The 24820-nt window shown below is 39.0% G+C and overlaps 1 pseudogene; it reads right to left on the reverse strand.

The window, feature by feature from the left end:
* On the reverse strand, positions 1-23578 carry LOC126071355 (guanylate-binding protein 4-like; annotated as a pseudogene).
* Positions 23579-24820: the final 1242 nt, after the last annotated feature.

Genomic DNA, 24820 nt, shown 5'->3' on the forward strand with positions numbered 1-24820 from the left:
CTAGAGCTCCTTAAAGACTGTTAGGAGAATAAAAAGACAAGTCACAGACTGGGAGAAACTATTTGCAAAAAATATATTTAATAAAGGAGTTGTATCCAAAAGAACTCTTAAAAGTCGATGATAAGAAAAACAACCTATTTACAAAATGGGAAAAAAGCTGGACAGAAACCTCACCAAAGACAATATACAGATTGCAAATAAACATATGAGATGAGGCTGAACATCATACGTTATTAAAACAAAACCAAACCCACCCCCGTCAAGTTAATTCCAACTCATAGTGACCTGATGGAACAGAAAAGAACTTTCCCATATGGTTCCCAAGGCTCGAAATCTTCATGGAAGCAGACTGCCACATCTTTCTCCCACAAAGCAGCTGGTGGGTTCAAACTTCCAGCCTTTTGGTTAGCAGCCAAGTGCTTTAACCACTGCACCATCAGGGCTCCTCATATGTCATTGTTGTCAGATGCCATCGTGTAGGTTCTGACTCATAGCAACCCTATAGGGCAGAGTAGAACCACCCCATGGAGTTTCCAAGGAGCAGCTGGTGGATTTGAACTGCTGACCTTTTGGTTAGCAGCAGAGCTCTTAGCCACTACACCGCCAGGGCTCCCATATGTCATTAGGGAACGGCAAATTAAAACAACGATGAAATACTACCATGTATCTGTTCCAAACCCATTGCCGTCGAGCCAATTCAAACTCATAGTGACCCTATAGAACAGAGTAGAATAGTCCCATAGGGTTTCCAAGGAGGATCTGGTGGATTCCAGCTCTTACTTTTTGGTTAGCAACCTATCTGTTAACCACTGAACCACACACCTGTTAGAATGACTAAAATATAAAACATAAACAACACCAAATGTTGGTGAGGATGTAGAGTAACAGGAACTCTCATTTACTGAGTTTGAAATGCAAAATTGTTCAGCCACTTTGGAGACAATCTATCAGTTTCTTACAAAGCTACATAGGCCTCTAGGTATTAACCCAAATGCATTGAAGATATGTACCCACATAAAAATCCACACACAAATGTTTATAGCAGCTTTATTCATAATTGCCAAAAATTGGAAGCAACTAAGATGTCTTTCAGTAGGGGAATGAATACACAAACTATAACACATTCATACAGTAGAATATCTGTCAGTGATGAAATGAGCTATCAAGCTACGAAAAGACACAAGAAACCTTAAATGCGTATTGCTAAGTGAAAGAAGCTAGTTTGAAAAAGGCAGTCTGAAAAAATTACAAGTACTTGAAATTCTTGGAAACGAAAAACTGTAGAAAAACTGTAGAGCAAATAAGTTTAGCAGTTGCCAGGTGTTCAGGAGGAGCGAGAGCGGGATGAATAGGTGGAGCACAGGATATTTCTAGGGCATTGAAACTATTGTGTATGATGCTGTAATCATGGACATATGATGTTATTCATTTTTTCAAACCCATAGGACTGTACAACACAAACAGTAAACCCTAAGGTGAACTATGAATTTTAGTTAATAATAATATATAAATATTTTTTCATTAATTATAACTAAGGTACCATACCAATGCAAGATGTTAATAATAGGAGAAGCAGCACACAGGTAGGGAGAAGGGGAATAAGGTAGCTATACATTCTGCACAATTTTTCTGTAAACCTCATACTGCTCTAAAAAATAGTGTATATTATAAAAAAGAAAAACAAATAGACTAGACAAGCAAATTCAGTTACAAAAATGAGATCAACTACATAATTTGTGAGGCCCAGTTCCAAATGAAAATATGGGGACCTTGTAAAATAATTTTCAAGGATTTCGTCAAGGGATTTCAAGACTGCAACAAAGAGCATCAAACAAAGCTGGGGCCCATCTCAGCACTGGGCACTTCAAAACTGCATAGGTCAAGTGCTCATGAAGCCCACCCTGTACATAAGATTATGTTTAATTTTGTTTGTGAAACTCTCAATGACTTTACAGAGATTCATGGCCTGCTATTTATTTTTGACTGGTGTAAATTTACAATATATCTTTCCTACCCTCACAGAGAAGGTCTTGCCCCACAGGACTTTTCCTCATAACACAGATATTCTCTTATAGCCACAGTTTGGGTTTATATGGCTCATGGATTATTTTCTTGAGATATACTCAGCCTCGATAAACTCTCATGTAAGGAGAAAATAATTAAGAAACCTGCACTTCTGTGTTTGGCATAAACATCTGCTTCTCCATATTCATGTACAAATGCAAAATTACTGACAAACCCTGAGAATAATCACAGCTTTACTACCCACGCTTTCTCACAGAGAGACATATTTTGGAACAAAGGTGACTCACGGTTTCTAGTGACAAGGTTCCCTCTCTTTGCATGGGTAAAGAAATAATTACAGAAGTTCTTTGCTTGTACCTGGAAATTACAATCCAACCTATCTTCTGGCATTTCTTCAATATGATCTAAGAGATTTTTGTCAGTTGTAGGCTGGTCAAAGACAAAGAACTTCCATTTTGGGAAGAAATGCCCAATACATTCTCCAGACAGGTTGGAATTTGAAATTTTGGGATTCCTGCCTACAGAAGTGAAAAAAGAGCAATCATTGAAGAGACATCCTCAGGCAAGAGTCTGTCAATTTTTATTTCTAGGGATCTTTGCATTACTGCAGTTCCTGTGCCTATAAACCTCCTTTTACCCAATCATGTGTTACCTCTTGGCAAATCAGTAGTGTGCCTGCCTATGAAAGAGACAGAAAATCTGCACAGAGAGACAAGGAAGTACTTTTGGAGAGGAAATGGAAGTATCCATCCCAAGTAAAGAAACATACGTTTGGTTTCCTCAGTATATGCATGGGGTTCAATGAAGTAAGTATTTAAACATGTTTATTTAATGATTGAAGCCCTGGTGGTGTAGTGGTTAAGAGCTCAGTTGGTAACCAAAAGGTCAGCAGCTCAAATCCACCAGCCACTCCTTGGAAACCCTACATGGTAGTTCTATAATGTCCTATGAGTCAGTTGCTATGAATTGGAATTGACTTGACCTCAATGGGTTTGGTTTTTTGGGTTTTACTGAATGATTGATTCATAAAAACAAATTGCTTTTCTGATCTTACTGTCCTCATATCAGAAAGAAAATGTGGGTTCAAAAATAGAGTGATGCCAGATATAAGGATAAGATGTTGCTAGGGAAATATATCTGGAAGAGGACAGATGATACCCAGGTTAGTAAAGAAACACTTTTACATATCTGGGCAAAAAAAAAAAAAATACACACGACATTAATATATTTAGGAATTCCTTTAGCAGAAATATCCAAAGAGTAAGATTACTGTAAATGCAATTTGAAGACCTTACCACATCCCTATATCAGACCGTATCAGACTTGACAGTGCCTTACAGAGTAATTGTGTAGCATAAATCAGGTGTTCAATAAATGTCATTAAAAGAATAAATCAATGAATAAATAAATACAGATATTCCTTCTAGGTTCCATTTTAATCATCCACTCTACTAAATAAAATACATAAACAAACATAAAAAAGGTAACATATTGTTTAAGGCTGTGGAATAAAGAGGGTGATGTTATGAGAAAGGCAAAACAAGCATTTGATAGTCTTCCTGGAAGGATATGTTAATGTTTTATCTGGACCATTTAATATATAAATATCTTTTGTATGAAATATGTAACTATCGAGTTGAGTAAAATCTACTGCTTTAAATATATGTTAAAGATTAAGTCATTTGATTCCATTTTGATGCTGTGTCTGCCAGCTTCCAATCTGATGAGCTCTTTTTCTGGAAATAGAATAGGTGGAGAACTTAATTAAGAACACAAATATGTGGGCCTTAGGAAGTTGTAGCACTGGTTATAATATGGACTTTTTTCTCTCTCTCTCACAGTACTAATTGTCCTAAATCATTTGGTCCAAAATTTGGCCTGCCTCATAGCAGGCATAGAGTAGAACTGCCCCATATAGTTTCCAAGGAGCATTTGGTGGTTTCAGACTGCCAGCGTTTTGGGTTGCAGCCAAGCTCTTGACCATTATGCCACCAGGGCTCCTAAATTTCCTCCGTGAGCTTAAACTCCAGCCACTGAAGTGTTTCAAGTAATAATAGCCAATTACTATGAAAAACCTTTGGAAATGACAGGGAGGATGATTGCACAACATGGTGAATGTAATTAATGTCAGTGAACTAAACAATTAAAAAATTGTTTAAAAAGTATTAATGTTGGGCGGGGCCAAGATGGCGGACTAGGTGGACGCTACCGCGGATCCCTCTTGCAACAAAGACTTGGAAAAACAAGTGAATTGATCACATACATAACAATCTACGAACTCTGAATAACAAGCACAGACTTAGAGACGGAAAACGAACAAATATGGGCAGACAGCAACCATTTTCAGAACTAGGAGCCAGCGTACCAGGCAGGTGACTTTCGGAGCCCGATCTGGGGCAGAGCCCGGGGGGCAGACGGCACAGACAAGGGGCCCAGCCCTACCCCCCCAAACCCATCCCGGGAGGGAGTCTAGCTGGTTGGTGCGGGCAGCGTAGTGGTGCAGCCGGAGGGAGAAGCACCCGGGAGGCAGTGACTGATCTTGGAGCAGGGAGAGCAGCGTCCCAGCCGGGGAGCCATCCCGCCGGGAGGTTGGCAGGAAGCGGGCGGGGCGCGAGGGGGGGTCAGCTATATTTCCCTAAAGCGACCCCGGGGCGGGGCCCACACGTTCGTACGGGGGGACGCCTACCCAGATCCCACGTGTGGCGCGGCGCACCAGAGGGAGAAGTCCCCGGGAGGAAGTGACTGGTCTTGGAGCGGGGAGAGCAGCGTCCCAGCCGGGGAGCCGTCCCACTGGGCTTTTGGCGAAAGCGGGAGGGGCGTGAGCGTGGGGTCCAATTATATTCCCCTGAATTGACCCAGGGGGCGGGCCCACCTGGTCGTGCGGGTGACGCCCACCCAGTTCGCGCGGGCGGTGCTGCGCACCAGAGGGAGAAGTCCCTGGGAGGAAGTGACAGGTCTCGGAGCGGGGAGTGTAGCGTCCCAACCAGGGAGCTGTCCCGCCTGGATTTTGGCAGACGGGGGCGGAGCGTGAACACGGGGATCAGCTCTATATTCTGTGGTGCTACACTCCTAGCTCTCTGATCCCTCCCCCACCCTCCCCAGGCGGCTCCATTAACATCCGAATACCCGGAGCCAGAGGGAGAATTCAGATAGGGATCTGACTGCATTTTTTTTTAGCTGATTACCTGGAAAATCTAGTTTCCCAGTGATGGCTTGGAGACAGCAGTCCATATCAAACCACATAAAGAAACAGACCATGACAGCTTCACCAACCCCCCAAACAAAAGAATCAAAATCTTTCCCAAATGAAGATACAATCCTGGAATTATCAGATACAGAATATAAAAAACTAATTTACAGAATGCTTACAGATATCACAAATGAAATTAGGATAAATGCAGAAAAAGCCAAGGAACACACTGATAAAACTGTTGAAGAACTCAAAAAGATAATTCAAGAACATAGTGGAGAAATTAATAAGTTGCAAGAATCCATAGAGAGACACCATGTAGAAATCCAAAAGATTAACAATAAAATTACAGAATTAGACAACACAATAGAAAGTCAGAGGAGCAGACTCGAGCAATTAGAATGTAGACTGGGACTTCTGGAGGACCAGGGAATCAACACCAACATAGCTGGAAAAAAATCAGATAAAAGAATTAAAAAAAATGAAGAAACCCTAAGAATCATGTGGGACTCTATCAAGAAGGATAACTTGCGAGTGATTGGAGTCCCAGAACAGGGAGGGGGGACAGAAAACACAGAGAAAATAGTTGAAGAACTCCTGACACAAAACTTCCCTGACATCATGAAAGACGAAAGGATATCTATCCAAGATGCTCATCGAACCCCATTTAAGATTGATCCAAAAAGAAAAACACCAAGACATATTATCATCAAACTTGCCAAAACCAAAGACAAACAGAAAATTTTAAAAGCAGCCAGGGAGAAAAGAAAGGTTTCCTTCAAGGGAGAATCAATAAGAATAAGTTCAGACTACTCAGCAGAAACCATGCAGGCAAGAAGGGAATGGGACGACGTGTACAGAGCACTGAACGAGAAAAACTGCCAACCAAGGATCATATATCCAGCAAAACTCTCTCTGAAATATGAAGGAGAAATTAAGATATTTACAGATAAACACAAGTTTAGAGAATTTGCAAAAACTAAACCAAGACTGCAAGAAATGCTAAGGGAGATTGTTTGGCCTGATGACCAATAATATCAGGTACCAGCACAATACAAGGTCACAAAACAGAACACCCTGATATCAACGCAACTCAAATAGGGAAAGCACAAAAACAAACAAATTAAGATTAATTCTAAAAAATACATAAATAAACAAAATAATACACATAACAGGAAATCATGGAAATCAATAGATAAATGCTCAGAATAATCAAAAAGAGGGACTAAATATAGGAGGCATTGAACTGCCAGATGGAGAGTGATACAAGGCGATATAGAAGGATGCAAGTTAGGTTTTTACTTAGAAAAATAGGGGTAAATAATAAGGTAACCACAAAAAGGAATATCAATTCCATAACTCAAGAAAAAAGCCAAGAAAAACGTAACGACTCAACAAACACAAAGTTAACCATTATGAAATGAGGATCTCACAAGCTACTAAGAAAAACGTCTCAGCACAAAAAAGCATGTGGAAAAATGAAATGGCCAACAACACACATGAAAAGGCATTAAAATGACAGCACTAAAAACTTATATATCTATAATTACGCTGAATGTAAATGGACTAAATGCACCAATAAAGAGACATAGAGTCACGGACTGGATAAAGAAACACGATCCATCTATATGCTGCCTACAAGAGACACACCTTAGACTTAGAGACACAAACAAACTAAAACTCAAAGGATGGAAAAAAATATATCAAGCAAATAATAAGCAAAAAAGAAGAGGAGTAGCAATATTAATTTCTGACACAATAGACTTTAGACTTAAATCTGCCACAAAGGATAAAGAAGGACACTATATAACGATAAAAGGGACAACTGATCAGGAAGACATAACCATATTAAATATTTATGCAACCAATGACAGGGCTGCAAGATACATAAAGCAAATTTTAACAGAATTGAAAAGTGAGACAGACACCTCCACATTTATAGTAGGAGACTTCAACACACCACTTTCGGAGAAGGACAGGACATCCAGTAAGAAGCTCAATAGAGACACGGAAGACCTACTTACAACAATCAACCAACTTGACCTCATTGACTTATACAGAACTCTCCACCCACCTGCTGCAAAATATACTTTTTTTTCTAGTGCACATGGAACATTCTCTAGAATAGACCACATATTAGGTCATAAAACAAATCTTTGCAGAATCCAAAACATCGAAATATTACAAAGCATCTTCTCAGACCACAAGGCAATGAAGCTAGAAATCAATAACAGAAAAAACTAGGGAAAAGAAATCAAATACTTGGAAAATGAACAATACCCTCCTGAAAAAAGACTGGGTTGTAGAAGACATCAAGGAGGGAATAAGGAAATTCTTGGAAAGCAACGAGAATGAAAATACTTCCTATCAAAACCTCTGGGACACAGCAAAAGCAGTGCTCAGAGGCCAATTTATATCGATAAATGCACACATACAAAAAGAAGAAAGAGCCCAAATCAGAGAACTGTCCCAACAACTTGAACAAATAGAAAGTGAGCAACAAAAGAACCCATCAGGCACCAGAAGAAAACAAATAATAAAAATTAGAGCTGAACTAAATGAATTAGAGAACAGAAAAACAATTGAAAGAATTAACAAAGCCAAAAGCTGGTTCTTTGAAAAAATTAACAAAATTGATAAACCATTGGCTAGACTGACTAAAGAAATACAGGAAAGGAAACAAATAACCCGAATAAGAAACGAGAAGGACCACATGACAACAGAGCCAAATGAAATTAAAAGAATCATTTCAGATTGCTACGTAAAACTGTACTCTAACAAATTTGAAAACCTAGAAGAAATGGATAAATTCTTGGAAAAATACTAGCTACCTAAACTAACACATTCAGAAGTAGAACAACTAAATAGACCCATAACAAAAAAAAAAAAGAGATTGAAACGGTAATCAAAAAACTTCCAACAAAAAAAAGTCCTGGCCCAGACGGCTTCCCTGCAGAGTTCTACCAAACCTTCAGAGAAAACTTAACACCATTACTACTGAAGGTATTTCAAAGCATAGAAAAAGACGGAATACTACCCAACTCATTCTATGAAGCTACCATCTCCCTGATAACAAAACCAGGTAAAGACATTACAAAAAAAGAAAATTTTAGACCTATATCCCTCATGAACATAGTTGCAAAAATCCTCAACAAAATTCTAGCCAATAGAATCCAACAACACATCAAAAAAATAATTCACCCTGATCAAGTGGGATTTATACCAGGTATGCAAGGCTGGTTTAATATCAGAAAAACCATTAAAGTAATCCATCACATAAATAAAACAAAAGATAAAAACCACATGATCTTATCAATAGATGCAGAAAAGGCCTTTGACAAAGTTCAACACCCATTTATAATAAAAACTCTTACCAAAATATGAATTGAAGGAAAATTCCTCAACATAATAAAGGGCATCTATGCAAAGCCAACAGCCAATATCACTCTAAATGGAGAGAACCTGAAAGTATTTCCCTTGAGAACGGGAACCAGACAAGGATGCCCTTTATCACCACTCTTATTCAACATCGTACTTGAAGTCCTAGCCAGGGCAATTAGGCTAGACAAAGAAATAAAGGGTATCCAGATTGGCAAGGAGGAAGTAAAGCTATCACTATTTGCAGATGACATGATCGTATACATGGAAAACCCTAAGGAATCCTCCAGAAAACTACTGAAACTAATAGAAGAGTTTGGAAGAGTCTCAGGTTATAAGATAAACATACAAAAATCACTTGGATTCCTCTACATCAACAAAAAGAACACCGAAGAGGAAATAACCAAATCAATACCATTCACAGTAGCCCCCAAGAAGATAAAATACTTAGGAATAAATCTCACCAAGGATGTAAAAGACCTATACAAAGAAAACTATAAAACTCTGCTACAAGAAATTCAAAAGGACATACTTAAGTGGAAAAACATACCCTGCTCATGGATAGGAAGACTTAACATAGTAAAAATGTCTATTCTACCAAAAGCCATCTATACATACAACGCACTTCCAATCCAAATACCAATGTCATATTTTAAGGGGATAGAGAAACAAATCACTAATTTCATATGGAAGGGAAAGAACCCCCGGATAAGCAAAGCATTACTGAAAAAGAAGAAGAAAGTGGGAGGCCTCACTCTACCTGATTTCAGAACCTATTATACAGCTACAGTAGTCAAAACAGCCTGGTTCTGGTACAACAACAGGCACATAGACCAATGGAACAGAATTGAGAACCCAGATATAAATCCATCCACGTATGAGCAGCTGATATTTGACAAAGGACCAGTGTCAGTCAATTGGGGAAATGATAGTCTTTTTAACAAATGGTGCTGGCATAACTGGATATCCATCTGCAAAAGAATGAAACAAGACCCATACCTCACACCATGCACAAAAACAAACTCCAAGTGGATCAAAGACCTAAACATAAAGACTAAAACGATAAAGATCATGGAAGAAAAAATAGGATCAACCCTAGGAGCCCTAATACAAGGTATAAACAGAATACAAAACATTACCAAAAATGATGAAGAGAAACCTGATAACTGGGAGCTCCTAAAAATCAAACACCTATGCTCATCTAAAGACTTCACCAAAAGAGTAAAAAGACCACCTACAGACTGGGAAAGAATATTCAGCTATGACATCTCCGACCAGCGCCTGATCTCTAAAACCTACATGATTCTGTCAAAACTCAACCACAAAAAGACAAACAACCCAATCAAGAAGTGGGCAAAGGATATGAACACACATTTCACTAAAGAAGATATTCAGGCAGCCAACAGATACATGAGAAAATGCTCCCGATCATTAGCCATTAGAGAAATGCAAATTAAAACTACGATGAGATTCCATCTCACACCAACTAGACTGGCATTAATCCAAAAAACACAAAATAATAAATGTTGGAGAGGCTGCGGAGAGATTGGAACTCTCATACACTGCTGGTGGGATTGTAAAATGGTAGCACCACTTTGGAAATCCATCTGGTGTTATCTTAAACAGTTAGAAATAGAACTACCATACAACCCAGAAATCCCACTCCTCGGAATATACCCTAGAGATACAAGAGCCTTCACACAAACAGATATATGCACACCCATGTTTATTGCAGCTCTGTTTACAATAGCAAAAAGCTGGAAGCAGCCAAGATGCCCGTCAACGGATGAATGGGTAAATAAATTTTGGTATATTCACACAATGGAATACTACGCATCGATAAAGAACAGTGACGAATCTCTGAAACATTTCATAACATGGAGGAATCTGGAAGGCATTATGCTGAGCGAAATGAGTCAGTTGCAAAAGGACAAATATTGTATAAGACCACTATTATAAGATCTTGAGAAATAGAAAAAACGGAGAAGAACACATACTTTTGTGGTTACAAAGGGGGGAGGGAGGGAGGGAGGGAGGGAGAGGGCTTTTTATTGATCAATCAGTAGATAAGAACTGCTTTGGGTGAAGGGAAAGACAACACTCAATACAAGGAAGGTCAGCCTAATTGGACTGGACTAAAAGCAAAGAGGTTTCCAGGATAAAATGAAAGCTTCAAAGGTCAGCGGAGCAGGGGCTGGGGTCTGGGGAACTTGGTTTGAGGGGACTTCTAAGTCAATGGGCAAAATAATTCTATTATGAAAACATTCTGCATCCCACTTTGAATTGTGGTGCCTGGGGTCCTAAATGCCAACAAGCGGCCATCTAAGATACATCAGTTGGTCTCAACCCACCTGGAGCAAAGGCAAAGGAAGAACACCAAGATCACACGACAACTAAGAACCCAAGAGACAGAAAGGGCCACATGAACCAGAGACCTACATTATCCTGAGACCAGAAGAACTAGTTGGTGCCTGGCCACAATCGATGTCTGCCCTGTCAGGGAGCACAACAGACAACTCCTGAGGGAGCAGGAGACCAATGGGATACAGACCCCAAATTCTCATGAAAAGACCATACCTAATGGTATGACTGCGACTAGAGGAATCCCAGAGACAATGCTCCCCAGAACTTCTGATGGCACAGGACAGGAACCATCCCCGAAGACAACTCATCAGGCATGAAAAGGACTGGTCAGTGGGGGGGGAGAGAGATGCTGATGAAGAGTGAGCTAATTAAATCAGGTGGACACTGGAGAGTGTGTTGGCAACTCTTGACTGGAGGGGGGATGGGAAGATAGAGAGAGAGGGAGGATGGCAAAATTGGCAGGAAACGAGAGACTGAAAGGGCTGACTCAATAGGGGGAGAGCAAGTGGGAGAAGGGAGTAAGATGTATGTAAACCTACATGTGACAGACTGGAATGGTAAATGTTCACTTGAAGCTTAATAAAAATTAATTAAAAAAAATTATTAATGTTTTGTTATATATACTCTACCATACACACACCAAAAAAAAAAAAATTCACTAATTACTTTTCATCATTAACATGGGCCTCAATCCAATTGCAAAAATTGACATCCAGGGCTAAGTGGCAGGTTCAGCTGATCCCACTCCCTAACGAATTTTCTACTACTGAGCCCATGCTGTGATATTTGGAATCAGTTTCAAGGCATCTCCCAAGTACTTATCTTCAATAATGGGACATCCATCTATCTTCAGCTCCAAGATAAAATTCTGTACTGTTCAAATAAAGTCTGGAAAGAAACCTACAAACTGGGTGGAGTTTTCTATGTCATCAGGTTCTGAGGCAGAGTTTCTTGATTAGCTCTGTCAGTTCAGTCACATGGGAGCTTAGTTAAAGAAGTGCTGTACACCACAACTTCCAGTCCCCACTTAGAAACAAGCTGTATAAACACTCCCTTTTGCCCTGTGTTCCCGCCTCCTAACTCGTAACAATTGACTCACAAGAAAAAAAGAAATAGTCTTAGTTGCCATTCCCATAAGATCAATAAAGCAGGTTGGTTCAATTCCTGGAAGGCTACTGGAGCTGCTCCAGGGCCTAGTGCGTGATGGCGCACATGCTATTATAGACAAAGGCACTACTCAGAAGCAAGGCGGGTGCAAAGATCCATGAGTCATTCTTAGAGTCAGCCTAGATGCCCATAAGAGAAAGGGACTTAGTAGGCTGCTTTTCATTTATTCATTGCTATAATATAAATATAAATGATATAGTTGAATGGTAGAGCACAACATATAAGTTTTGAGGATACTCCTAAGTTCAAACCTCACTTTTGGTATTAACGTTGAGCTCCCTCAGGGCATCAGGGCCTTGATTTCTTTCAGCAATTAAAAGAAGCTAATGACACCATCAATATGTGTAAAATGTTTAGCACTGTGCCTAACATGTAGTAGGTGTGCAGTAACAAGTGAGCAATTATTCCTTTAGACAAATTTTCTCAATCATAAGCTATTTGAGGGACTCAAATGATATTCATTTAAATTTAACAAGTATTCATTAGGCATTTATGAAATGCAAGACACTTCATTTGGTTGTCTAGATGCAAAGTCCCACATGACTGTCCCTGCCCTCATGAATATGACTTTCCTGAGGGGCAAATACACATGTAAACATGCAAATGCAACCAAGATAATAACCTCCACCAAGGATGGAACCAAATGTCATAATATGAAGGAAAATGGGTCATTTCAGAAAAGAAGACACTAAATCTGACTGGAAAATGATGGAAGTAGGTTGAAAATGTCTGGACTTTTAAGAATTGACAGAATGAGGACCTGAAAGGAAGCAGGGCCAAAATGTGGGAATAGACAGATGCTTCCGTGAGCCCTCTTAAAACAAAGACCAGAAAAAAACAAGTGAAACGAGTATATTTATGACAAGCTAAGATCCCTGAACATCAAAGGCAAGGTTAGAAAACGAACTGAGGGGCAGGGAGAGGAAGAGGCAGTTCAGAAGCGGAGAGGAGTTACAGCTCCTGAATCACTGGGAGCCCTCAGGCACCATTCCCAGAGTGGTGGTGATGGGCTGGTACTAGCGTTCTGCCGCAGCTTCCTCAGGGAGAAGCAGTCAGCCACACAGCCTACTCACACCTCCAGAACCAGAGAAGAATGGTGCTCCTGGCCAAAGCTAAGTACTTGCATATATTTTACCACGCCCCCCCACCCCCAAGTCAGCTACAGCGGCTGACTTCCCTGGGCCTGAGATAGGCCTTGTTGAGCATCTAGAGCCATTCTCCAGGTCTTGGAGAAGGAATAAATTTGCAACTGGGGGAAAAGATAATTTTCCAGCTCCACCAACTGGGGGAGCTCAGGACAGAAGCAGCTCCTGTCCAGGCATAAATGGTGCATGGACTTTGAGTACTTTCCCCTCTGCATGGGCCTATTTCAGGAGAATAGGCCCTTGTTGACAGACTCCAACCGTTTCAGCTGTGTGGTGGAGAGGTGGCTGTTTGATACTTGACATTGCTTTGCCAATTAAACAGCATTCTCACCTACGAACATCAGGGGCCTATGGACTGGTGGCTCCACTCAGGACAACCAGCCCCCTGCGACAGGGGTCCAAGGATAACTGGTACCTCCCAGTCCTTAAAACCAAAAACATTGGGTGCCCATGGTCCGTCTGCAGAAACCACCCACCTGTATGCTCTAGGGAACAGGGACATGCTTTCCGCACAGACACTTGGGGGACAATTCTCAGCCCCCTGCCTTGTTCAGAGCATAACACCCTGCTGCAACCAGATACTGGTACCTACACCAATCATCCCTACCCCTCTAAGACGTAGGACACAGCCCACACCATACACTTGTTGATCAGCCACCTGGACACCTGAGCTGAATTCATACAAGAAAACTGAATGGATTCCTAGACTGATATATCTGATAACAGCTCTAGCCATCTGAGGACAGGACATTAGAGCTCCAAAGGCAAAAATAATCAAGCTAGCTCACTCAAGCAACCCATTTGGGCATATCAAAACAAAACAAAGCAAGAAGCTATGACACAGTAATCAAACATAAAATAAACTAATACAATAACTTGTAGATGGCTCAGAGACAACAGTCAATACCAAGTCACATAAATAAACAGATCATGATCACCTCAGCAAGCTCTCAAAACAAAGAACCCAGGGATCTTCTAGATAAAAGCTCATTACTGGAATTACCAGAGGCAGAATACAAAACATTAATACACAGAACCCTTCAAGATATCAGGAAGGAAAAGAGGAAATACACAGAACAAGCCAAGGAGCACATAGATAAAGCAATTGAAGAAATTAAAAAGATTAATCAGAATCATAATGAAAAATTTAATAAGCTGGAAAAATCCACAGACACGCAGAAATCAGAAATTCAGAATAACAATAAAATTACAGAAGTAGACAACTGTTTAAAGTCAGAGAAGCAGATTTGAGCAAGTGGAAGGCAGAATTTCTGAACTTGAAGATAAAGCACTTGGCACTAATATATTTGAATAAAAATCAGATAAAAGAATTTTAAAAAGTGAAGAATTATAGGGGACTCTATCAACAGAAATAAGCTATAAGTGATTGGAGTATGAGAACAGGGAGGGATCACAGAAAATACACAGAGAATTGTTGAAGATTTGTTGGTAGAAAACTTCCCTGATATCATCAAAGATGAGAAGATACCTATCCAAGATTCTCATCAAACTACACATAAGGTACATCTTAAAAGAAAGTCACCAAGACATATTATAATCAAACTTGCCAAAACCAAAGACAGAGAATTTTAAGAGCAGCTAGGGATAAAAAAAAAGTCACCTACAGAGGAGAGTCAGTAAGAATAAGCTTGGACTACTCAGCAGAAACCATGCAGGCAAGAAGACAATGGGATGACTTATATAAAAAATTGAAGGAAAAAAACTGCCAGCCAAGAATCATATATCCAGCAAAACTGTCTCTTAAATATGAAGGCGAAATTAGGACATTTCCAGACAAACAGAATTTAGGAAATTTATAAAAAAAACAAACCAAAACCACAAGAAATACTAAAGGGAGTTCTTTGGTTAGAAAATCAATAATATCAGGTATCAACCCAAGCTAGAACACTGGGCAGAGCAATCAGGAGTCAACCCAGACAGGGAAATCACAAAAATAAATCAAGATTAAAAAAACGCTCAAAACAGTGTAACAGCAATGTCATTATGTAAAAGAAGCCAACATTAAAACAATAAAGACGGACTAAGAAAGAAATGTAGTCATAGATCTTCCATTTGGAGACAAAGATAAGGCACTAAAAAGAAAAAAAAGTCAGGTTTAAATTTAGAAAAATCGGGGTAAGTTATAATAAAGCAACCACAAAAGAGACAAACTATCCTACTCATCGAAGTAAAATACAAGAAAAAAATAGAAACTCAGCAGAAACAAAATCAGCAATGAATATGAGGAAAAGACAATATATAAAGATAATCTACTCAGTACATAAAATTAAGTGGGAAAAAGAAACTGTCAACAATATACAAAAAAAGACATCAAAATGATAGCATAAATTCATACCTATCCATAATTACTCCGAATGTAAGTGGACTAAATGCACCAATAAAGAGACAGAGAGTGGCAGAATGGATTGAAAAATACCACCCATCTATATGCTGCCTACAAGGGACACACCTTAGACTTAGAGACACAAACTAAAACTCAAAGTATGGAAAAAAACATATCAAGCAAACAACAATCAAAAAAGAGCAAGAGTGGCAATACTAATTTCTGACAAGATAGGCTTTAAAGTTAAATCCATCAGAAAGGATAAGGAAGGACGCTATATAAAAAGGGACAATATACCAAGAAGATATAACCATATTAAATATTTATGCACCCAATAACAGGGCTGCAAAATACATAAAACAAGCTCCATCAACATTGAAAAGTGAGATACAGCTCCACAATAATAGTAAGAGACTTCAACACACCACTTTCGGAGGACAAGACATCCAGAAAGAAGCTCAATAAAGACACAGAAGATGTAAATGCCACAAGCAACCAACTTGACCACATAGACATATAAAGAACACTCCACCCAACACCAACCAAGTATACTTTCTTTTCTAGTGCACATGGAACATTCTCTAGAATAGACCGCATATTAGGTCATAAAGCAAGCCTTAAAAAAAATAAAAAATTATTATTATTATTTTTTTTTTTAGTAGAACCCAAAACACTGAAATATTACAAAGCATCTTCTCTGACCATAAGGCCATAAAAGTAGAAATCAATAACAGAAAAAGCAGGGAAAAGAAATCAAACACTTGAAAGCTGAACAATAAAAAAAAAAAAAAAAAATTTTTTTTTTTTACCCTGCTCAAAAAAGACTGAGTTACAGAAGACATTAAGGAGGGAAGAAAGAAATTCATAGAATCCAATGAGAATGAAAACACTTCTGATAAGAATCTTTGGGACACAGCAAAAGCAGTTCTCAGAGGTCAATTTATATCCATAAACACACACATACGAAAAGAAAAAAGGGCCCAAATCAAAGAATTATCACTATAACTTGAACAAATAGAGATCAAGAAAAGAAACCCTCTGGCACCTGAAGAAAACAAATAATAAAAATTAGAGCAGAATTAAATGAAATAGAAAATGGAAAAACAATTGAAAGAATTAAGAAGACTAAAAGCTGGTTCTTTGAAAAAATCAACAAAATTGAAAAACCATTGGCCAAATTGACAAAAGAAAAACAGGAGAGGAAGCAAATAACCCAAATAAGAAATGAGATGGGCAATATTACAACAGACCCAACTGAAATTAAAAAAGAATCATATTGGATTACTATGAAAAATTGTACTCTAACAAATTTGAAAACCTAGAAGAAATGGATGAACTCCTGGAAACACTCCACCTACCTAAACTAACACAAACAGAGGTAGAACAATTAGATAGACCCATAAGAAAAGAAGAGATTGAAAATGTAATCAAAACACTGCCAAAAAAAAAAAAAAAAAAAGCCCAGGCCCAGACGGCTTCACCGCAGAGTTCTACCAAACTTTCAGAGAAGAGTTAACACCAAACTCATTCTTTGAAGTCACGATATCCCTGATACCAAAACCAGGTAAAGACACCACACAAAAAAGAAAATTACAGACCTGTATCCCTCGTGAACACAGACGCAAAAATCCTCAACAAAATTCTAGCCAATAGAATTCAACAACATATCAAAAAAAAAAAAAATTCACCATGACCAAGTGGGATTCATAACAGCTATCCAGGGGTGGTTCAATATTAGAAAAACAACAGGGATGGTTCAACATTAAAAAACAATTAATGTAATCCATCATATATAAAAGACGAGAATCACATGATTTTATCAATTGATGCAGAAAAGGCGTTTGACAAAGTTCAACACCCATTCATGAAAAAAACCCTCAGCAAAATAGGAATAGAAGGAAAATTCCTCAACCTAATAAAGGGCCTTTATACAAAGCCAATAACCAACATCTTCCTAAATGGAGAGATTCTGAAAGCACTCCCCTTGAGATCGGAAACCAGACAAGGATGCCCTTTATCACCGCTCTTATTCAATATTGTGCTGGAGGCCCTAGCCAGAGCAATTAGGAAAGATAAAGAAATAAAGAGCATCCAGATTGGCAAAGAAGAAGTAAAAGTATCTCTATTTGCAGATGACATGACCTTATACACAGAAAACCGTAAGGAATCCTCAAGAAAACTACCGAAACTAATAGTAGTTCGGGAGAGTATCAGGATACAAGATAAACATACAAAAATCAGTTGGATTCCTCTACACCAATAAAAAGAACATCGAAGAGGAAATCACCAAATCAATACCATTTACAGTAGCCCCCAAGAAGATAAAATACTTAGGAATAAAGCTAACCAGAGATGTAAAAGATCTATACAAAGTAAACCACAAGGCACTACTGCAAGACACAAAAAGAGACCTAGATAAGTGCAAAAACATGCCTTGCTCATGGATAGAAAGACATAACATTATAAAAATGTCTATTCTACCAAATGTGATCCAAAGATTTAATGCAATCCCAATCCAAAATTTCAATGACATTCTTTAATGAGATGGAGAAACAAATCACCAACTTCATATGGAAGGGAAAGAGGCCCCGAAGAAGAAAGGCATTACTGAAAAAGAAGAACAAAGTGGGAGGCCTCACTCTACCTGATTTTACAACCTATTATACCGCCACAGCGGTCAAAACAGCCTGGTTCTGGTACAACAACAGATACATAGGCCAGTGGAACAGAACTGAGAATCCAGACATAAATCCATCCACATACGAGAAGCTGATATTTGACAATTGCCCAATCTCAGTTAATTGGGGAAAAGATAGTCTTTTTAAGAAATGGTGCTGGCATAACTAGATATCCATCTGCAAAAAAAAAGAAACAAGATCCAAACCTCACCCCATGCACAAAAAGGAACTCAAAATGGATCAAATACCTAAATATGAAATCTAAAAGGATAAAGATCAAAGAAGAAAAAATAGGGACATCATTAGGAGACCTAATACATGGCATAAACAGTATACAGAACATTACTAACAATGCTGAAGAAAAACTAGATAACTGCGAGCTCCTAAAAATCAGACACCTATGCTCATCCAAAGACTTCACCAAAAGAGTAAAAAGATTACCTACAGACAGGGAAAAAGTTTTTAGGTATGACGTTTCAGATCAGCACCTGATCTCTAAAATCTGCATGATACTGCAAAAGCTCAACTACAAAAAGACAAATAACCCAATTAGAAAATGGGCAAAAGATATACACAGACACATCACTAAGGAAGACATTCAGGTGGCTAACAGATACATGAGGCAAAGCTCAGGATTATTAGCCATTAGAGAAATGCAAATCAAAACTACAATGAGATTCCATCTCACTCCAACAAGCCTGGCATTAATCTAAAAAACAAAATAATAAACGTTGGAGAGGTTGTGGAGAGACTGGAACCCTTATACACTGCTGTTGGGAATACAAATGGAAATGGATTTGGCGCTTCTTTTAAAAGCTAGAAATAGAAATACCATACAATCCAGCAATCCCACTCCTTGAAATACATCCTAGAGAAATAAGAGCATATATCTGTGCACACCCATGTTCATTGCAGCACGGTTTACAATAGCAAAAAGATGGAAGCATCCAAAGTGCCCATCAACAGATGAATGGATAAATAAATTATGGTATATTCACACAATGGAATACTACACATTGATAGAGAACAGTGATGAATCTGTGAAACATTTCATAAGATGGAGAAATCCGGAAGGCATTATGCTGAGTGAAATTAATCAGTTGCAAAAGGAGGAATATTGCAAAAGACCACTATTATAAGAACTTGAAAAATAGTTTAAACAGAGAAGAAAATATTCTTTGATGGTTATGAGAGGGGCGGGAGAGTGGGAGGGTGGGAGAGGAGTATTCACTAATTAGATAGTAGATAAGAACTACTTTAGGTGAAAGGAAAGAGAACACACAATACAGGTGAGATCAGTACAACTGGACTAAACCGAAAGCAGTTTCCTGAATAAACTGAATGCTTCGAAGCCCAGCGTAACAGGGGCAGGGGTTTGGGGACCATGGTTTCAGGGGACATCTAAGTCAATCGGCATAATAAAATCTATTAAGAAAACATTCTGCATCCCACTTGAGAGAGTGGTGGCATCTGGCGTCTTAAACGCTAGCAAGCGGCCATCTAAGATGCATCAATTGATCTCAATCCACCTGGAGCAAAGGAGAATGAAGGACACCAAGGACACGAGGTAATTAATTATGACCCCAAGAGACAGAAAGAGCCACATAAACCAGAGACTACATCAGCCTGAGACCAGAAGAACTAGAGGGTGACCGGCTACAACTGATGACTGCCCTGACAGGGAACCCCTGAGAGAGCAGGAGAGCAGTGGGATGCAGACCCCAAACTCTCGTAAAAAGACCAGACTTAATGGTCTGACTGAGATTAGAAGGACCCCTGTGGTCATGGCTCCCAGACCTTCTGTTGACCCAGGACAGGAATCTTTCCCAAAGCCAACTCTTCAGTCAGGAGTTAGACTGGACGATGGGATAGAGAGGGACAATGGTGAGGAGTGATCTTCTTGGATCAGGTGGACACTTGAGACTATGTTGGCATCTCCTGTCTGGACGGGAGATGAGAGGGTAGAGGGGATTAGAAGCTGGCAGAATGGACACGAAAAGAGAGTGGAGGGAGGGAGCGGGCAGTCTCATTAGGGGGAGGGCTGGGAGTATGTAACAAGGTATATATAAGTTTTTGTGTGAGAGACTGACTTGATTTGTAAACTTTCACTTAAAGCACAATAAAAAAAAAAAAAGAATGTGGACCTGAGATTTGAAGGGATCATGTAGGTGGAAAGACCAACACAAGCCAATTAAGAAATATTAGAAAATGCGGTCTTAAAAAGGTATTACAGTTACTGCATGTGACTGAAATGGTGGATAGGAGTGTGGGAGTGGAAGATGAGGCTGGAAACAAGATTCAGGGCAAGAAGAAACAAGAAACAAGTAAAGCCATGAAGGCCAGACAAATAGAATTAGACACCACACAAGTCAAGCCACAATTCTAGAGTCAGTGAGGAGTTCTGCCAGTAGGTATGATTTAGTCCATGTACAAATGCAGCATATGGATTTCATGCTTTCTAGACCGGAACTGGAAGATTGGAAAACCTTTTTGTATTGTTAGGGAGGAAACATGTTTTCCCAAACCTTTATTATATTATCCCTAAAAGTTCCTGATTTAGACAAAAAGAAGCAACATTTAGGCCAAACAACAATCTATTTCAAAATCAAGAATTTATCTTTATTTAATATTGATGTAGTTATTGAGAACATTAAAACTGAGCACAGAATTTCCAAATCCTTTTTTTTTTTTTTTGTCAGTAATGGAAGCCAAAGACCTACTGTTGCTACTTTCATTTAGACCCAGAGTAGTGTAAAAGAAGGAGAACCGACTGATTGCATCTAACACTGTAAAGACAAAATACTTCGAAATATCCCATTCACAATGTTTTTGTTGGGTCAGGGTCATGCTTTTATTGAACTAAGAAAAGAGGTAATCTTCAAAGCCCAGAGACTTGGCAAAATCTTTTTGAATATGCCTGGTGTAGCTGAGCTTTTCTGAAGACTCTTTAAGTAGTTACTTCCCAAAATCCTTTTTTCATGGCTCCAATTTTCAACCACATCATTCCCTCATACTTAAACTGGTAGCTCCTGTTGATACCATGGTTTACAGTTTAGAAGTCATTTCCTCCAGGAAGCTTCTCTAACCCAGATGACTGGGTTAGGTGCTCACATCTGTGCATCCATGACACCTTATGCTGACCACACTGCATGCCTGTTGTCTCTCCAGTTGGGCTCTAGGACTTTACACTGCTTACTGTTGTATCTCTATTACTCAGTGCAGAGTATGGGGGTTTAACTGCTCATTAAGCATTTGTCAAATTGTATCATTCACCCAAGTGTTAAAATAAGGAAAACTTTCCCAACTATACCAAAACATTTGAGCATACCAGTTCAAGGAAACCAATTTTGGCTTAATCATCCATAATTGGATTTGCAGTTTGCAGGAATAGGTTACATAAGTTGAATTAATGCAGAAAATTAAGAATAGAAAATCAAGGGCAAAGAAAATTTCACCGTGATTCTCTGCTTTATGTTTTCGACATTGCCTAGGCCCTCAGTGTCCAGAAGGACCAGTGTGTGCTTGGACTAGGAGGGGTGAGGTATACAACACATTCAGATGCTCTTGATTTCAGACCTCACGGTGGAGTCCAGACAGAAACCTGCAAGGGAAGATGGGAAAGCAACATGGGTGTGTGGCAATCCTGAGAATTTAGTGGACTGTGGTTCAATCTCTAGTGGTGCTGAGCCAGAGAAGAGGTCAGACATTAGAAAAATCATGGCTGTCTGTTCTACGTAGATGGAAAGGATGAATGGGACCATGGAAAAAAGTGACAGCCCAATTGAAAGAAGGACTTGAACAGTAACTTCACGAAGTGAGAAATTCAAATGGCAAATAAATATGTGATAAGGTGCTCAACCTCGTTTATTACGAGGCATACTATATACAACTAAATAGTCACCACATCAGCAAAAGTTATAAAGTTTGACATGACTGAATTCTCAATTACTACTAATATTCAAATAACCATGTATATGGCACAAAAAATTTTAAAGTTGTTTGAAATTATCTTTAAATCCTGAATATCCACAGAACCTGTAACCTAATAATTAAGCTTCTGGATATATTATAAACGGAAGTTTGTGTACATGTGTACCAGGATAAAAGTACACAAATATTCATGGCAGCCCTGTGAATAAAAGACAAAATTGTAAACAATACAAATGTTTATCAATAATAAATAGATACATGAATTGTGTCATCTTCATACAATGGCTTACTATAAAGCAGTGAAAAAAAGACACTATAGCTATACCCTACAGACTGAATCTTATAAATGTCTTCTTGAGCAAAAGAAGCAAGACACCAAAGAATACATACAATGTTGTACCATTTATATAAAATTTAAAGGTAGATAAAACTAAACTGCTTTTTAGAAATGCATAAATAGATTCTAAAACCATTAAAAAAAAAAAAGAGGAATGTTGTGAAAATCAAAATATTGATGAGCACTAACGAGGGGTGAGAGGGTGTGATTTGGGTCTTGGGTGTAGGCAAATTTTATTTCTTTACCCAGTCAGTAATTACATAGATGTTCACTTGGTATTTATTAACTTTATTGTACATTGTGTTTAATGTACTCTTCTGTGGGTATTACAGCCGTCATATTTGAAAAGCCTAAAAAAAAAGTGAAACGAGATTATAATTTATCAAAAATTTTCTATGACGACAAGCAGAAAAATCAGGTGGTAGCTCTACTGAGATATAGGATAAAGGGGAATCCTGTCTTCCCTTCTTGCATTTTTGAAAACAGGGCATATTAAACTACATTTGTATGCTGGAATGATCCTATGGTTTGAGCAAAAGTGATGCAGTAGAAAGAAAGAGAATAACCTCGGGAGCTGACCTCCTGAGCAAGTGAGAGTGGATAGCATTCAGATGAGTAGTGGGTGAATCTTTTGATAAGGTTGGGAGAACACTTCTTTATTACCAGAAAAAAAGAATGAGATTTTGTGGACAAATGGGGTTGAGGTTGTAAACCTGGTGGTAAACATTAGTTTTCTTTATTGGGAGGAGTTGGGTTCTTCCCCAGGGTGACCCTCAAAGAGGCATGATCAACTTGCTTTATCACTCCTTTCAAGGTAATGGCCCCTGCCCCTAAACAACACTCACCATGGTTCTGTCCCGCCAGGTGGTTCACCAGGTAAGATTTTCCTGTATGGTGGTACAACTCAACAATGGCCAGGACCAGTACAGGCTGAGATATCTTGTCAAGGATCTTTAATGCTTTCGGGTTTACCATCAGCTGCTCATTCTTGTAGTCTATCAAACAAATGGGGGCCACCATGGCGGGTCCAGAATCCATGGCAACCCGCAACCCAGAAGAGCCAGTCAGTAGAATACAAGACCCAATGTCATGTCTAACAGTTATTCAAGGCACGTGCACATCAGATGTCTGCTTATGGGGCATGTATATCAGCTTTCTACTCTTTATACTTTTCTAAGGGAAAAGTATGCAGCCTTGCACTGGCAAATCATAGATCTCTTCCTCCATCATGCCCATAATCTCTGGTGATATTGATGCTGACACTTAGGGTTAACTTGTCTCCAATGATTCATTTCTCTGAAGATAATATTCTAGTTAATGAAACCTTTTGCATGAAAAGCCCTGCTACAGATGTCTTATTGACTCTTAAAGGACTGTAAAAGTTAAAAAATCTTATCCCTTCTTACTAGGTGAAGTAAGACAGGGTACCTAAGCTGAATGATTGGTTAGAGGTTTCACAGCTAGGGGCAGAAGAAAGAATTGAACAGCAATGTATTTGAGTGAGAGTGAGTGAGTGAGAAGGAGAAAAAGAGAGAGAGATTGAGATTGACTGAAGATCTTGGAAAGACAAGCATGAGCTAAAGAAAGGCAACAAGGTTTATTTTGTTTGGAAACTGACTGCCTTTGTTCAAATACTAGAAACATTCTTTTCTAGCTGTGTGACCACTGCAAAGATACTTAATCTGTCTGTGCCCAGTTTCTTCCTCTGTAAAATGAGAACATTGAAATGGGAATACAAATAGTTACTACATCATAGGGTTATTCCACGACCACCATCACCAGTTACCATCAAGTTGACTCCAGTTTATGGCAACCCCATGTGTATCAGAGTAGAACTGTGTTCCACAGGGTTTTCAGTGGCTGATTTTTTGGAAGTAGATCACCAGACCCTTCTTCCAAGCTACCTCTGAATGGACTTGAACATCCACCCTTAACATTTGCACCACCCAGGTCATTAACCAATAAAACACATTACCATCAAGTCAATTCCAACTCATAGCAACCCAATAGGACAGAGTAGAACTGCCTCATATGGTTTCTAAGGAGCACCTGCTGAATTAGAACTGCTGACCTTTCGCTTAGCAGCCGTAGCTCTTAACCACTACGCCCCCAGGGTTTCCAACCAGGTCATTAGGAGATCTGCTTCTGTGAAGATTACAGCTAAGAAAACTCTGTGGAGTGGTTCTACTCTGTAACACATGAGGTTGCCCACCCAGGTCATCAAGAGGATTAAATTGTCATACTATTTATAGTGCACTTAAA

This window comes from Elephas maximus, chromosome 3 (assembly GCF_024166365.1).
Source record: "Elephas maximus indicus isolate mEleMax1 chromosome 3, mEleMax1 primary haplotype, whole genome shotgun sequence".
Classification (NCBI taxonomy): Eukaryota; Metazoa; Chordata; class Mammalia; order Proboscidea; family Elephantidae; genus Elephas; species Elephas maximus.